The following is a 14,402-nucleotide window of genomic DNA, read 5'->3' as shown; positions in this document are numbered from 1 at the left end:
CCACTTTTGGTTGCGTTGGAGAATTTTTAAGGTGCCTCTCCTCCCCTTATTTTCTCCTAGGCCTTTTAAGTCCCAGACTTCTCTCCTCCCCCACCGCGACCCACCACCAGGTGGGGGCTGCACTGAGCAGCTGCTTCCTGTTGCCCCAGAGGTTGCTGCAAGGGTGGTGGTGGTTCGGGAAAAACTGAAATAAAGCCGATTCTCACGGTCCCACAGCAGTCCCACTAGGGCTGCTACTGGCGGCCCCCCAAGCGCCAGTCACTAACATCGAGAGAGTCGAGAGGCAGGATTGAGGCTGAAAGGCCTAGGAGGTCTTTGCCCTCGTGGCTTCCTGATTCCATAGGCTTTTAAACGTGGGCAGTGCTGGGGGAAGGAGACTGTGCCTTTCCACAGCTGTAGGGAACGGGGCCCTGTGGAGCTGAAACACAGGGAACCTGTTCACCTAGCATTGCCGCTGTGCGTTACCCCCAGCAGCCTCGGCCTTCCTTCTCCGGCACCCCCACTCCTCCTTGGCGTCCTTGGGACTCACACTGCCTTCCCGGCCCTCTTTTGTGAAGAGATCTTTACCGGAGTCGGGAGAGCGCGGGCGGAGCTCTCCCAAGTCCTCCAGTTTAGACCCACCACCATCCCCCACTTCACCATAGAAGTTTGTCTCTTCTTCCTGGGATCTCTTCTCTTCCTCCATCTGGGATCCTTCCTGGTTCTGGCCCCTAGGAGACGCCACCCGCTTCCCCCTCCCCCAGCGGATTCTTCGCTACTGCCTTACCCTAGCGCTTGTCCTTACCCCAGTAGTTCCTGCCCCTTTAAGTGCTACCCCNCCTCCTGCGGTCTCCTGCCCCGGGGATCCCCGCTGCCCGGGACTCAGGATCTGACCCTCCCCCTACGGGAGCTGCCCTTCCTCTCTCCTCCGCACTATCTGCTCGCCCATTTCTCGCCTGTCCTCTGCGACCGGAATCCGAAGCCTTCTCAGGCTTCTCGGCCAACCTCTCCCGGGTACCCTTCCTATTCTACACCCAGGATCTCCCCCTCCCCCGCGCCTTCCTCGCCAGAAAAATCTCCCGCGGTCTGGGTTTCGCCTCCTCCCCTCTGGATCCAGAGCTTTCCCACGCCATCCTAACCTCCAATGGGAGGGGGAATAACCGCCACCCCAACTCCTCTCCCCTCCTCGTAGTAAGTGAGGGTTGGAGGGTTAGCCTAGGCTATAGGCACTTTCGGGCCCTGCTCCACTTAGACCTTCAAGTTCAACTAAGCCCCATCTAAAGCTTCTCTGTAGCTCTCATCCCACCCCACTCCTCCTGGAGTTTGAAGGTCCGACCTCAGCACCCGCCAACCAGTCCAGGTGGGAAAGGTCTTCTTGGGCCTGGGATGGGCTGGTCCNGGCACACCCAGAATCTTCTGATTATGGGCTTAAGGGGCTTTTGGAAGATAGTGTGTGAGGGGCAGGAACTAAGCCTCTAAAGGTGCTGGGAGAGGTGTGGGAATGTTAGCCTTCTCAGCTCAGATGCAAAGGTCCCCACCGTAAGGAAGTTCAGGCTTTCTCAATCCTCTTCCAAGACCACCATTGAGAAGCTCATTGGGGAGTTCCAAACAGGTATGTGGGTGAATCTGAGGGGGCACATACCAACTTGGAGAAAAGAGGAGAAGGGCTTATGGTCTTTTTGATGGGCTATAAGAGAATCCAGCTTCCCCAAAATATAGAGGGGGAAGAGACTGTTTTGCATTAACCTGGAGAGGGAAGGGAGCAAGTTGGAATGGTTATTGGGTTGGGGGCTTTCTCCCCTGCTAGACCATATTAACACTATAAACCAGCCAGCCAGGGAGGGCAAGGGAAATCTTTAATAATTTCCTCATCTCTACTGGGGAATTCCCCCCTCCCTCCAAGTCCAGCGGTGCCCCTAGCTCTGCCCCTTCTCATGCTTTCATCCTTCCCCCACTGTCCCCCACTCCAGAGTGAGGGGTCAAGGTGTCTGGCTGGATTTGCTTTAGACTCTGAATTACATTCCATGGGCTGGGAGGTGGCTGGGAGGTAGCTGGGGGGAGAGGGTGGTCAGCAATGGTGTTGGGGTTGAATTCCAGGGGTATCTGGAGGGGGAGACAAAAAGAGGTGGGTAGAGGGATGTAAACGAGTTCTCTTCTTTCTCCCTTTCTTTTTCTTCCTCCTCCCAGCCCCAGCCATCTGGCTCCAGAGTGGAGCCAGGCACTGTGGCAGCTGACCCCAGAGTCACGGTGGTTCAGCAGGAACACAGGGAGGGTGAGAAAGGGGGAGCAGGTGCTAATTTCTCCCTTCTCATTTTCTTCATTACCCGCCCACTGGCGTGGCTTGAGAGAGGTGCATAGTATTCCCTAGATACCCTTCTCACAGGTTGCTGAAAAGATGACCATTTGCCCCTTCCCCTTTCTAGTAGCTTCCTAAAGGGAGATGGGGTGGGTGATTGGCCACATCTGATGGGACTGAGGAATGTTTGGGGACATATGGGGTCAGTCTGCCCTCTGTCGTCTGAATGGTGGGGAGAAGCACAGCTGCTGCCTGGGGTGGCTTCTGACTAGAAGTAAATACCCAGCTGTTGGGCATATTGACACCCCACCCTATCCTTCCTCAAAGAGTAAGGAAGGTCTCTGTAAGTAAGGATGGCATGAGGAGGGGTCTCATTTAGGGAGGAAGGTAATTGAAGTCCTTCTGCACCAGATGGGAAGAGTGGATCCTGCCCCACTTTCTTTTCTAATCCCAGGTGGCCCTCCTATCCAAACACCCCTCTTCCCTACCGCTCCTGGCTGGGATAGTCCTAGGGGTTGCCCTGGAGACTAGGCCTGGGGCTCGGAAGGGGTGGGGGCAGTCTGTGGGGCACAGGAGTAACCGGCTCTTCCGGAGCGTAGTGGAGCCAGCGGGTGGGTGTGTGTGGGTGTGTGGTGGTGGGGGAAGAGGCGTGGCTACACCCGTCAGACTGGCGCAGGCTCCTCCCCTGCCTCCCGACTCTGACTGGCCTGCTCTATGATTGGGGGCGGGAGGTAGGGAGATTCTCCCTCATCTATCCTGGAAAAGGGGAGAGAGAGNAAAGAAAAAAAAAAAAAAAAAAAGATAATTAGCTCTCTTCCCCGGCCCTTTAGAAAACCACTTACAAACCCTAGCTCTCTTTTTCATCTGCCTTTATTTTTTTTTCTGTTTATTTTTGGAAGGTGGGCCATTCCTCAGCAGAAGTTTGCTGGATCCCTGCTTTCTCCAGAAGGAAGGACCTCTATCCCCTAGTGTGGCTCCTATTTAATTCAGATACTTAAGGTCGGCAGGCTATTGGGGTCTTTTTTTTTTTTTTAGGTGACCTATTAAAATCTGTTATTTAGTCAGGGAGGAGAGAAGGGTTTTGATTTCTACCTATCTACTCCTGGTAATCTGCTTTTCTCTGGAGAGGGAGAGAAACCCTTTTAGCCCTCTTAAGCCTCCTCACTCTGGCCCACACACTTTAAGACTTTGAAGTTCGCTCTTTTTTTTATTAGCCTCTGAGCCATTTTAGTGGGGAGTAGTGTCTGTTCCCAAAACTGAGGAAGAGCCCACTCCTCTGGAGTAAGGAAATCAAGTCTAGACTGATGTATTTGGCCCTGCTTTGCCTTGCCCCCATCCAGTTTTCAGATTTTCTTCCTCCCCAGACCCACAGAGGGAAAGGTTATTTGTTGATCCCTCAAACCTGCCAGAGTTTCATTATCCACACTCTGTTCCTCTTCCAGAATATTCAGCCTGAGTTTTTGCAATTGTTTATAGAACTGCATTGCATTGCACTGAATAGGAATTATTTTGAAGCCTGCAAAATCTGTTGAGTTACAAGGAAAGGAAACCTGGTTTCTAGTCACAGTTTATCTACTGTTTGACCTTGAACAAGTCAGTTAACCTCTCCAGGCCTTAATTCATCTGCCAAAGAAGAGCATATTGAGCTAGAAAATCTGTAAATTCTACCATTATATGACACTGTTCTCCATCCTGGAGCCCTGCATTAGACGTTGTAGATGAGAGCCAAGCCCTAGTCCTCTGCTATTTTTTCTTTCCTGCTATATTTTCTTTCTGTTCTCGAGTTTCATACAGTCCTCTAGCCCTATCAGGAAAAAAAAGAAATACTGGGATTATAGAATGAGTGGACATTTGGGGCATCTTAATTGCTGTGTCAGTTTTCCGGGTAATCCCCTACCCCTCTGACCAGGTTTAGGCTAGACTCAGGTCTTCTTGTCTGGCTCCAGAGCCAATGCTTCCTTTTCCTACGCACAGGCATCTTCCTGACCCCCAGAGCCCTGCAGATGTCGTGGGGAAAGTGGTGATCCAGGCAGGACCAGACTGCCCCCAAGGGACAGAGGTGAGTGGTCAGCAGATGCTGCAGGCTCTTTCCTTTCCCCACCCCTTTATCAGGATTGAACTTCCCTGACTAACCATTCTACACTTCCGTCTTTTTCACAACACAGCCTGGGAAATAACTGCCATTGAAATAATCCCCTCCACCTTCATCCCCACCTCTGTTTGGGGACTGGACATGCCTTGGTCCTAAAATTTTGATCTAGTCTTTTAGGTTAATCTTTGGGACCTTGGCATGCCTTTCAGTTTGCTCAGCGTGAAACAGGACCACCAGGAGACTTGGTGCAGAGGGGAGACTTGGTGCAGAGGGAGCTGCTCGTAGGCTAGGGAGACACCGCGGCGCTAGGACCCAGATCCAGGTCTGGGAGCAAGGGTGCTCGGCGCTAGGACCCGGTGGTGGAGGCTGAGGAGGGCGGCTCTCTCCCCGGTCGCCGCTTCCCCGCCCCCTCCGGCTTCGGCTCACTCCTCCCCCGCCGGCCATGTTGGCTCCGTTTGGGCCCCGCGGTTGAGCCGCGTCCNGTCTCTCTGCCCAAGGGGCCGGGAGGAGAAGGGGGCTTGCTGGGGCTGCTGAACACCCGGGTGGGGGCGGGAGGAGCTATGGAGGCTCCCGGCGGTGGCGGCGGCGGCAACGACGACGAGGAGGCGGAGAAGCCGCCTGGCTGGTGGAGATNCGTCCCCCTCCCCCCTCCCGGACCCCAGCCCCCCTCCCCCGCGGTCCCCTCCCCTCCTGGCGCCCGGAGCGCGGCCATGTGAACCGCCCGTACCCCGGGGAGAGACAAGCCCCGAGCCAGGCTGGACGCCGCCGCCTCAGGTCTGTTGGGTCTCTGTCTGGGGGGCTGAGGGGAGGGAGCCCCGCTTTTATCCGAGGCTTCCCTCAGGGAAGAGAGGCTCTAGTGCTGCCTAGAGCCTCGCCTTGGGCGAGAAGCTGACTCAAGCTTATTTCCAGTTAGGACCTAGCCCATGNCTCGGATGGAATCCCCGGGAGGGGCTCCACCTCCTTGGGTGGGGGTGGGGACTGCCCGAGTGCGAAGGGTGGGTGAGGGGGTTCCCTGGGCGGGTTAAACACTCTGTGGGGATTGGGGAGTTTTGGCAGCAGCGAGTGGAGGGTGGAAAAAGGGGTTCTAGTGGCTCAGGGTATCTTCCTCCCTGAGCGGTGCGGATTGTCTTGAGCGTGGCGAGCAGGAGAGGGCCTTGCTGGAGTGGTGCTGTGTTTGGCTTGGGGCCCTCGAGTCCCAGGAGTCTCCCACTCCAGGGATGGGGCTTCATAGGGCTGATGCTGAGACGTCGGTATTTGAGCTCGGCTTTTAGGGGCTGAAGGGAAGAATAAAGAGGGATCCCCCTTGGAAGGGGATCCCCTCACTAAGGGGATCCCCATTTCCGTTGCAGAAAAGATGACCCCGTTACCTCGCTTTCTTTCCTCATGTTCCCAGTTTTCAGAGAAAAGGCAATGCCTTTAGCAGACATCCTTTGTAGGATTTATTGGAGTGCGAGATTTGCATCCTTTAGGGGGAGATGGGGGAGTAGCTTCCACCTCCATCTGTACACAAACAGCCCCTCCCCCAAGCCTCCCGCAGGAAGTGGCCGGGAAATGGCAGCTGTGCGTTTGCTGCTTGCTGCTGCGTCTCGTTGTTTTGAAATGTCCATTTTAATCAGATTTGGTTTCAGTTTCTTAGGCCTTCTGGGCAAGCTTGGATCCTGCCAACCATGTGGTCTTAGAGTCCTTTCGTTCGACTTTTTTTTTTTCCAAACTTAATTTGTCAACTGGAAGTGTAGTCACTGCAGTTGACTCATTGAATCCCCATCCACACCCCTGTCCCCGCTCCGAAGCATCTCTGCCTCCCTGTCTGGATTCTTTTTTTCCTTGAGCTAGAGGTCATAGAGAAGCAAACTTAGTCATCCACCAGCCCTGCTGCACTTTCAATACAAGTGATGCAAATTCTCTCAGCATGGAGAGCTGCCAGGAAGATTTGGAATCTTTTGTGGCATGAGAGTGGCTTTTTAGGGTCCTGCTTAATATATTCATAAGTATAACTTTCTGTATTTCAGAGCACCTTGTCAAGAGAGCTTGTGAGGTGAAGAAGGGTAGACTCTGAGCAGTAGAAGAGGGAATGGAATTTGTGTTGGGGTAGGGACTGATTTGCACAGTGAAGGTGGTGGGTTTGTTCCTCACTGGTGATTCTAGCCTAAGCCCCTATGGGAAGTCTGTCAGTTGATGTCCGGTACTGGAGGGTTTACCTTGTAACAAGAACCAACTAATAACGAGAGTTAGCTATCATATGACTTAATCTTCAGTACATAAAAAAACATTTTTTATCGTCTCACTTCTTGGATAGTGGTAAGCTTTTCCTTTGTTCTGCACAAAATCATGTGTCCAGATTTTTCTCTTTGTCCCACCTGATAACTGCAGAAGATTTCAACTGTAGTATATAGTGATGGATTGTGTATACTGTGTCCTCAGGTACTTTGTTAGACACTAGGTTTGGTTAGAGAGGAGTTGATGACACGATTTTAGATTTTGAGAGATAGTCATTTGGACTATCCTAAAAACTGCTTAAAGCTGGAATTTAAATAATTTTTTTTAATGTTTTATTTATTTCTGAGAGAGAGAGACAGCATGAGCAGGGGAGGGTCAGAGAAGAGAGGGAGACACAGAATCTGAAACAGGCTCCAGGCTCTGAGCTGGCTATCAGCACAGAGCCCGATGCAGGGCTGGAAACAAACCGTGAGATCATGACCTGAGCTGAAGTCGGATGCTTAACCAACTGAGCCATCCAGGCGCCGCTTAAAACCCAACCAGTCGGTTGGGCAGTGGTTTTCGGCCTAGGTCATGATTTTATCGTTCCTGAGTTCGAGCCACATGTCGGGCTCTGTGCTGATAGCTCAGAGCTTGGACCCTGTTTTGATTCTCTCCCTCTCTCTCTCTCTCTCTCTCTCTCAAAATAAATAAGCATTAAGAAAAAAAGTTTTTTTAAATTATCTTTTCAGCAATTTCCAGTCACAAACCTCCCACCTGAATTGTAGGTACCTAGATTAAAGGTCCAGGATAGGAATAGATGGATGTATGATTATGTGACAGCAGCAGCATCAGTGTTAAGATAGCATCATTGAGGGGTGCCTGGGTGGCTCAGTTGGTTAAGTGTCTGACTTCAGCTCAAGTCATGATCTCACGGTTCGTGGGTTCGAGCCCTGCATCTGGTTCTGTGCTGGCAGCTCAGAGCCTGGAGCCTGTTTCAGATTCTGTGTCTCCCTCTCTCTCTGCCCCCTCCCCCGCTCATGCTCTGTCTGTCTCAAAAATAAATAAAAACTATATAAGAATTTAAAAAAAAAAACTTAAAAAAAGGTAGCATCATTGCTTCTTTCAGTGGAGCTTTTGGAGTTGATATTATGTAAATAATAAAAACAAGTCCAGTGTCATTGTCCTTTTTCTTGCCCCTCTGCTTGCCTGGTTGGTTCTCTTGAGCTGCTTTCAGATAGGGTACATTTGATGCTGATTTTTAGTTCCCTTTCTTCACCTTTGTTTATCTAGGTTGGGACCTGACAGAATAATAGTAAATTGATTTTCCCCATTGGGGGTTAAAAAAGTGAAGGAAGGGAAAAGACACCTTTTTTTCTTTGGAGTCTTTAAAGGAGATAGTAGATTTTGATTCATTTGATATATGATTAATCAGTGACTGAAGCAAACCTTTCCATGTCCTTTTTGTAAAATGGATGCATTTTTCTGTCATAGCAGTGGATTTCTTAATATTGACTGTTTGTTTCTTGTTTTTATTCCCTTCCTAAGGAAATTTGAGGTTTAGAGAGAACTGTGTGAGTGGATCTCAAAGCCAGTCAGAAATCTAGAATGCTTGGAGAGGCTCATCTTGCCCTCTTGGTGGTTCTGGAATCAGGTGTTGCCAAGAGAGAAGCAAAGCTTGTTAGGGTTACTGTGTCTTGCTGCTGTTGACCTTTCTTATTACCTTTGAAAAGGTTTGCTGTATTATATATTTTTTAAACTTTATTTATAGAGAGAATGAGTGGGGAAGGGGCAGGGGCTCAGGGGGGACAGAGGATCTGAAGCAGGCTCTGTGCTCACAGCAGAGAATTCAAGGTGCTGCTCAAACCCATGGACCATGAGATCATGACCTGAGCTGAAGTCAGACGCTTAACCGACTAAGCCACCCAGGCGCCCCTGCTATATTATATTCTCTTACTGTTAAAATAGTGTAGGAGTTAGTCCAATAACTGGTATGATGTTTGACCTTGTATCTGATGTGTACAGTAAGGCAATAATGGCAGGATTTTTATGTCTTAGAGTGAAGTATAAAACTCAGGAGGTATTTCCTGGGGCAAATAATCTTCCTAATTTGTTTCTTGGGATATGGATGCCTTCATATACCCCATAGCCCAAGATTAACATGCAATCAGCATTGTTGCACATGGGTTAGAAAGAGTATTTATTTATTTTGAGAGAGAGAGAGCAGGCGTGTGTACGAGCAGGGGAGTGGTCAGAGAGAGAGAGGGAGACACAGAATCCAAAGCAAGCTCCAGGCTCCGAGCCATCAGCACAGAGCCCAACATGGGACTTGAACCCACGAACCAGGAGATCATGACCTGAGCTGAGGTTGAACGCTTAACTGAGCCACCCAGGTGCCCCAAAAGGACTTTCTTTTTTTTTTTTTCTTTTGCCAGCTTGTCAGTCTGGATAATTTTGAAATTATAAAATTTTGTAACACAGAAAACCTGTCTTTGAAGAGCTCTGGAGTTGGTTCTTAGATTGGGTCACTGGCAGTAAAAGTAGCATTGTGTTATATATTACTCAGTGCTTTGTCCTTCTCCTAGGTATAGGGAATAATTAAGAGGGCATTTTATGGACTAAAAGGATAATGTAACTTACAAAAAAGTTCATCAAAAAACTAAAACATAAGAGTACTGAAAAGTGGTCTCACTACTTTTGGTCTTCTGTGAATAGATTCTTCATGACCTATCCCACTAAACAGGATCCTTAACCTGCCTGCTCAGCTCAGGTTTTTTTGGGAAGGGGATGTCTTCTTGAAGGAAAAGGCTGAGTCCTTAACTGTTAGAGCTGAAATCCTGAGAAACATTCAGGGCTGAAAGAGGGAAATAACCTTGTTACAACCTCTGGAATGTGATTTTTACTGTCCTGCAATTTCAAACACATTTCCAGTGAAGTGACCAGAGAGAATTGTGGCAGAAAACCTATCTAGATCATTATATTACTTTTATTCAGTCAACAAATATTTTAAATTTTATTTTATTTTTTTTTAATATTTTTATTTATTTCTAGGAGAGAGAGAGAGAGAGAGAGCGTGAGCAGGGGAGAGTCAGAGAGAGAGAGGGAGTCACAGACTGAAACAGGCTCCAGGCTCCGAGCTGGCAGTCAGCACAGAGCCCGACGCGGGGCTCGAACCCACGAACCGCGAGATCATGACCCAAGCGAAAGTCGGACGCTTAACCGACTAAGCCACCCAGGCGCCCCCAGTCAACAAATATTTTAAAACCTACTATGTAACTTGAGTGTTCAGTTCAATCAAGCAAAACATTTTACTAATTTAGAGCTCAAATTTGTTGCCTCTGGTCTTTCTCAGTACTTCCCTGTTTCTAGACCTTATTTTCTGTAGGGAACAGCTGTATAAAATATGTTAAGATATGGGACCTTTCTTCTAGAAATTGTTACCTCTGTGAAGAAATAATTTTTTAGTTCTCTGAACAGAAACCACAACCTTTATTGGATGAGTAAGCTGGCAGTGGCAGAAAAGATAGATTTATTCATTCATTTGTGTAATTTGCGTTGAACAAGTATTTCTTTTGGTTCTTTCATGTACTTAGCGCTAAATTAGGTGCTGGACATACAATGGTAAAACATAATATCCGATTGATGCTGTGCAACCTATGTAATTTGGAAGAAATAAGGACAGAGAACAGTCATCTTTCTGTTCTCCTGAGAAGCCTAGACATGGCAATTGTCTTTGAGTAGCCCCCCTTAGTATATATATAGTCTTCTTTCATCATTCTCCTGCCTCACTGCCCTGACTATGAAAGGGGTTAAAGAAACCACATTTTGAGAGAATGAGCCTCAGTCTGTACATGCTATAGTCTGAGTCAGAGTTCCAAGGGAAGATTGTTACCAGGGCTGTTAGAATGGGCTGTCCTTTACTAGAGAAGGCAGCATCAGTTGGCACTTCGCACTCTGAATTAGTGGAGGAAGACAATTCAGCCAAGGAAGGGATTTTCAGATATAAAAGTAATCCCTCAGGGTGTGGGATAGGAATTGACGAATGGGGCAGTTTTGGTATTCGAGCAAGATTTTTCACCCTTGGCATAAATGATCTTTTGAACTGGAAGATTCTTTGTTGTGTGGTGGGCTGTGTCTTATGTATATTGCAGGCATTAGAAGCATCTCTAGCTTCTACTTAATGCCAGTAGAATACACCTTTCAACATTACTAAATGTCTCCAGAGGCAACATCACCCCTGATTAGGAACCACTGTATTAGGGTATGGTAGGTGAATCCAGAGAGGAATATACTTGACAGATATCCTTAATAACATTCACAATTATGGATCTAAAACATAGCGGTATGATTTATTTACTATACAGTAAAGTTTGCATTTCCTGTTTAATAAAAAGGAAACATTCGAAATCTCTTCCTATCTCTTCCCTCCTACCCATACCCCTGCCCCTCCGCACCCCCAATGTAGGAACCTCTCTGGAACTTTAGTATACTATGTAGGAAGAATGAACCAAAGAACTGCAGCTACTGCCCATGTATAAGGCTGGATGAGATCATGACCTGAGCTGTGTGTTGTCTTTTTGGGGGTAGCCTCAGAGGTCTGGGTGTTAGAGTTGGTCAGGGCACCTGCAACAGGGTTGAAATCTTTATGTATTTCAACACTTTGTGCATTGTCAGCCTTTTTTGTTTAAAACTATGTCACAGATCCACAGGGTAAGTAGCTCTTGAATTGGGACTGAGAAAAACAGTTGAAAAGCAGCCTTATTTGGCCATGTGGCAAGGGCTTTACTGCTTCAAGCTTAAGGAGCAATGTCCCTTAATTCTGAAAAATGAAGCATAGTCTCTTAAGAGATCCATTTGCATATTACTGGGACTGCGCTGGGTGCTGGCCTGATTGTACTTCCTGGTCATGAGAGCTGTCTGCTATTCTGGGGGTTGGGCGCTGTTTTCTTTTTTCATTTGGCCAAAATCCTATCAGTTCAAAGGCAGACACTCTGCCTTTGCTTTACCTGTTCTCCTTAGTAGGAGGGAGGGTATAGATAGGAGGGCATAATTTACTTTCAGGCATTGTGAAAAGCATCATGGGTAGGAAGGTTAAAATGAAATAACCCTGGTTTTATTGCTGTCCCCATTTTTGCATTCCCATAGTGTGATCCCATAGGTAAGTGACACCTGAAATCAAGAGTCAAGTGTAAGGAAGTCTGGCTGGAAGGAATACCCTTAGTTTCGTAGTACCAGTAATGATTTTAAAGTATATTTATATTTTGGTCTTTTGGGGCTGGTTATCTTTTTATCCTCACAAGCCATGGAGGTAGGTACTAAAATTTTTAGTAATCATGAAACTAAAGCTCAGCAACATTAAGTAACTTGCCCAAGATCAAACAGCTAATAGTAGTAGAGCTGGGATTTGAACGTAGATCCCACTGCGTTGTGCTGTTTTCACTGCACAGCACAAAGAGTATTTTATATTTCTAGGAATCTTGTAAATGAAGCGATTGTGGTCCTGATGATCCTTCAGTAGAGGCTAGTGGGGAAACAGACCTCAGGCACTAGATAACTTCCCATTCCTTTTACTTATCTGATTTCTGTAAGCCATCCATTTATTCTTATTGGTATGTAATTTATGAGACCGGAAATGCTGTGTTTTCCCAGAGTAGCAGAGAGGAGAAGGTCACTAGTTTCCTCACAGATTCAAATAGAAAATGGAAAAATGAACTGTGGCCTATCATTGAGTGGAAGGATATACTTGGGTGCACATAGGAGAGAAGGTGTGTGTATGTCACACACATACACCATGGGAAGTGTGGCTCTGCATTTGGGGGAGGGAAAAACTGGGGATCAGATCAGATTGGCTCTCCAGGAATAGCATTTCTAGGACTTCTGAAATGAATTACTGCATGTCTTCTTTGCTCTGTGATGTAAGCTTTGGAAGGAACCTAACATAGAGGATTAGGGAATAAACTTTGCTCCTTGATGTCTTTCATTTCAGAAGGATCACTAATCTCATGATACTTATTTTTCACATCCCTCATTACTGAGGAGTGGTCCTTTTTAAATGTAGGGAAATCCTGGGGGATCCTGAGGTCATTTTCTGTAAGACTCCGTTTCTTTGATACATTGCAGGTTTAGGTCTGCTGCTTATTTTAGAGTGAAGATAGGAAGCAAATCAATCCTAAAACCTTTTTCCTCTTATGTCAACAAAATACAAATTGCTTTTATTTTCTTTTATTTTTTTTTTTAGCTTTAGTTAAAATTGGTAAAGGTAGAGGTATTTAGATTGCTTTCTTTTTAAAATAAAAACAATTTTTTAAGATTTATTTTTGAGAGAGAGAGAGACAGCATGAGTAGGGGAGGGTCAGAGAGAGAGGGAGACACAGAATCCGAAGCAGGCTCCAGGCTCTGAGCTAGCTGTCAGCACAGAGCCCAAGGTAGAGGTATTTAGCCTAGAAAATCTTATAGCTGTCATGTCATAAATACAGTTCGTGCTCAGAACACCTAATGGTGTCTAATTTGCATTACCTAGCATATTTAAGAACCCAGTTCTTCCAAACCTTGGGCAGTGGTCATATGGTCATATATGTTCCTAATTCTTTAAAAAAAGCTTTACTTCTCATTATTTTAAATGAACCCACAAACTGAGATCATGACCTGAGCCGAAGTTGGATGCTTAACCGACTGAGCCACCCAGGCGCCCCCAAAAAAGAGGTTATTTAAAACATCTTCTAGGTCTGCTTATTGCCTCTTCTAGAGAGCTTGATAAAGAAATCTTTCTACTTTGGGGCACCTGGGTAACTCAGTGGGTTAAGTGTCTGACTCTTGGTTTTGGCTCTCGTCATGATCTTGGCAGTTCATGGGTTCCAGCATGGAGCCTGCTTGGGATTCTCTGTCTCCCTCCCTCCGTCTCTCTGCCCCTTCTCCGCTCACGTGTGTGCCTGTGCTCTCTCTCCTTCTGAAAATAAACTTTAAAAAACATTATTAAAAAAGTATAAATAAATAAATCTTTCTGCTTGGATTCTTCTGCCCTTTTTAAAAACAGGGGCGCCTGGGTGGCTCAGTTGGTTAAGCATCCGACTTTGGCTCAGCTCATGATCTCGCAGTTTGTAGGTTCGAGCCCGGCGTTGGGCTCTGTGCTGACAGCTAGCTCAGAGGCTGGAGCCTACTTCGGATTCTGTATCTCCCTCTCTCTCTGACCCTCCCCAACTCATGTTCTGTCTCTCTCTGTCTCAGAAATAAACTGTTAATAAACAACAACATAGTAACCCAAGGAATACTTTTTCTGTATTAAGACAGATCTTGTTTCTTACATATCAAATTAATATGCACTAGTACATCATAGGTATCTGATTATCAGATATCTGATAATCAGGTATCTGATTACCAATAATTCTGGCTTCTGCTTCTCTTCTTTCCCCTTCTCTTTGCTCTGTTGAAGTTACATATATTCTGACTAAGGGCTTCACTTATTCTTATTCCTAGTAGTATATCACCTCATATTCAGGACAAGGTGAGGAGCTTTTTAACCATACTAGCCGCCTAGTGAGCCACTGCCCTTTATAAATGCAAGATATCCAGCTATTCTCTCCATGACCCTTTACATTTAAGCCACAAAACTAAAATATTAGGAAGTAACCATAATGGTATTACAGACTAATATTATATACCCTCTTTGGACACCCTCTTCTTTAATCAGTTTTCCACCCCCTGACATTTATCTGAGCTATGTTCTTAGAAAACCATTAAAAAGGAGTAGAAGTTTGCTGGATGATTTGAGTTTTGCCATTATGGTCCCCTTTCCTAAAATATATTCTTTCCATATTCCTTTGCTAAGGTACTATACTATCT

At 46.7% G+C, this 14,402-nt stretch overlaps 1 protein-coding gene across 4 annotated transcripts in view; it reads left to right on the top strand.

The window, feature by feature from the left end:
• The window catches only part of BAZ2A (bromodomain adjacent to zinc finger domain 2A), a 35,128-nt gene that overhangs the window by 593 nt on the left and 20,133 nt on the right, over window positions 1-14,402 (top strand). For 2 of the 4 annotated variants that reach the window (XM_077757517.1, XM_077757514.1), the window contains exon 2: window positions 4,250-4,334. The gene's annotated coding sequence lies outside the window, so the exon portion shown is untranslated. Of the gene's footprint in view, window positions 1-3,174; window positions 3,275-4,249; window positions 4,335-5,016; window positions 5,142-14,402 lie in introns of those variants that run through there. The other 2 variants (XM_077757515.1, XM_077757516.1) reach the window with 2 other exon arrangements.

The sequence above is a fragment of the Crocuta crocuta genome, unplaced genomic scaffold, assembly GCF_008692635.1.
Source record: "Crocuta crocuta isolate KB4526 unplaced genomic scaffold, BGI_CrCroc_1.0 scaffold549, whole genome shotgun sequence".
Taxonomy (NCBI): domain Eukaryota; kingdom Metazoa; phylum Chordata; class Mammalia; order Carnivora; family Hyaenidae; genus Crocuta; species Crocuta crocuta.
This window is presented reverse-complemented; position numbering and strand designations above follow the sequence as displayed.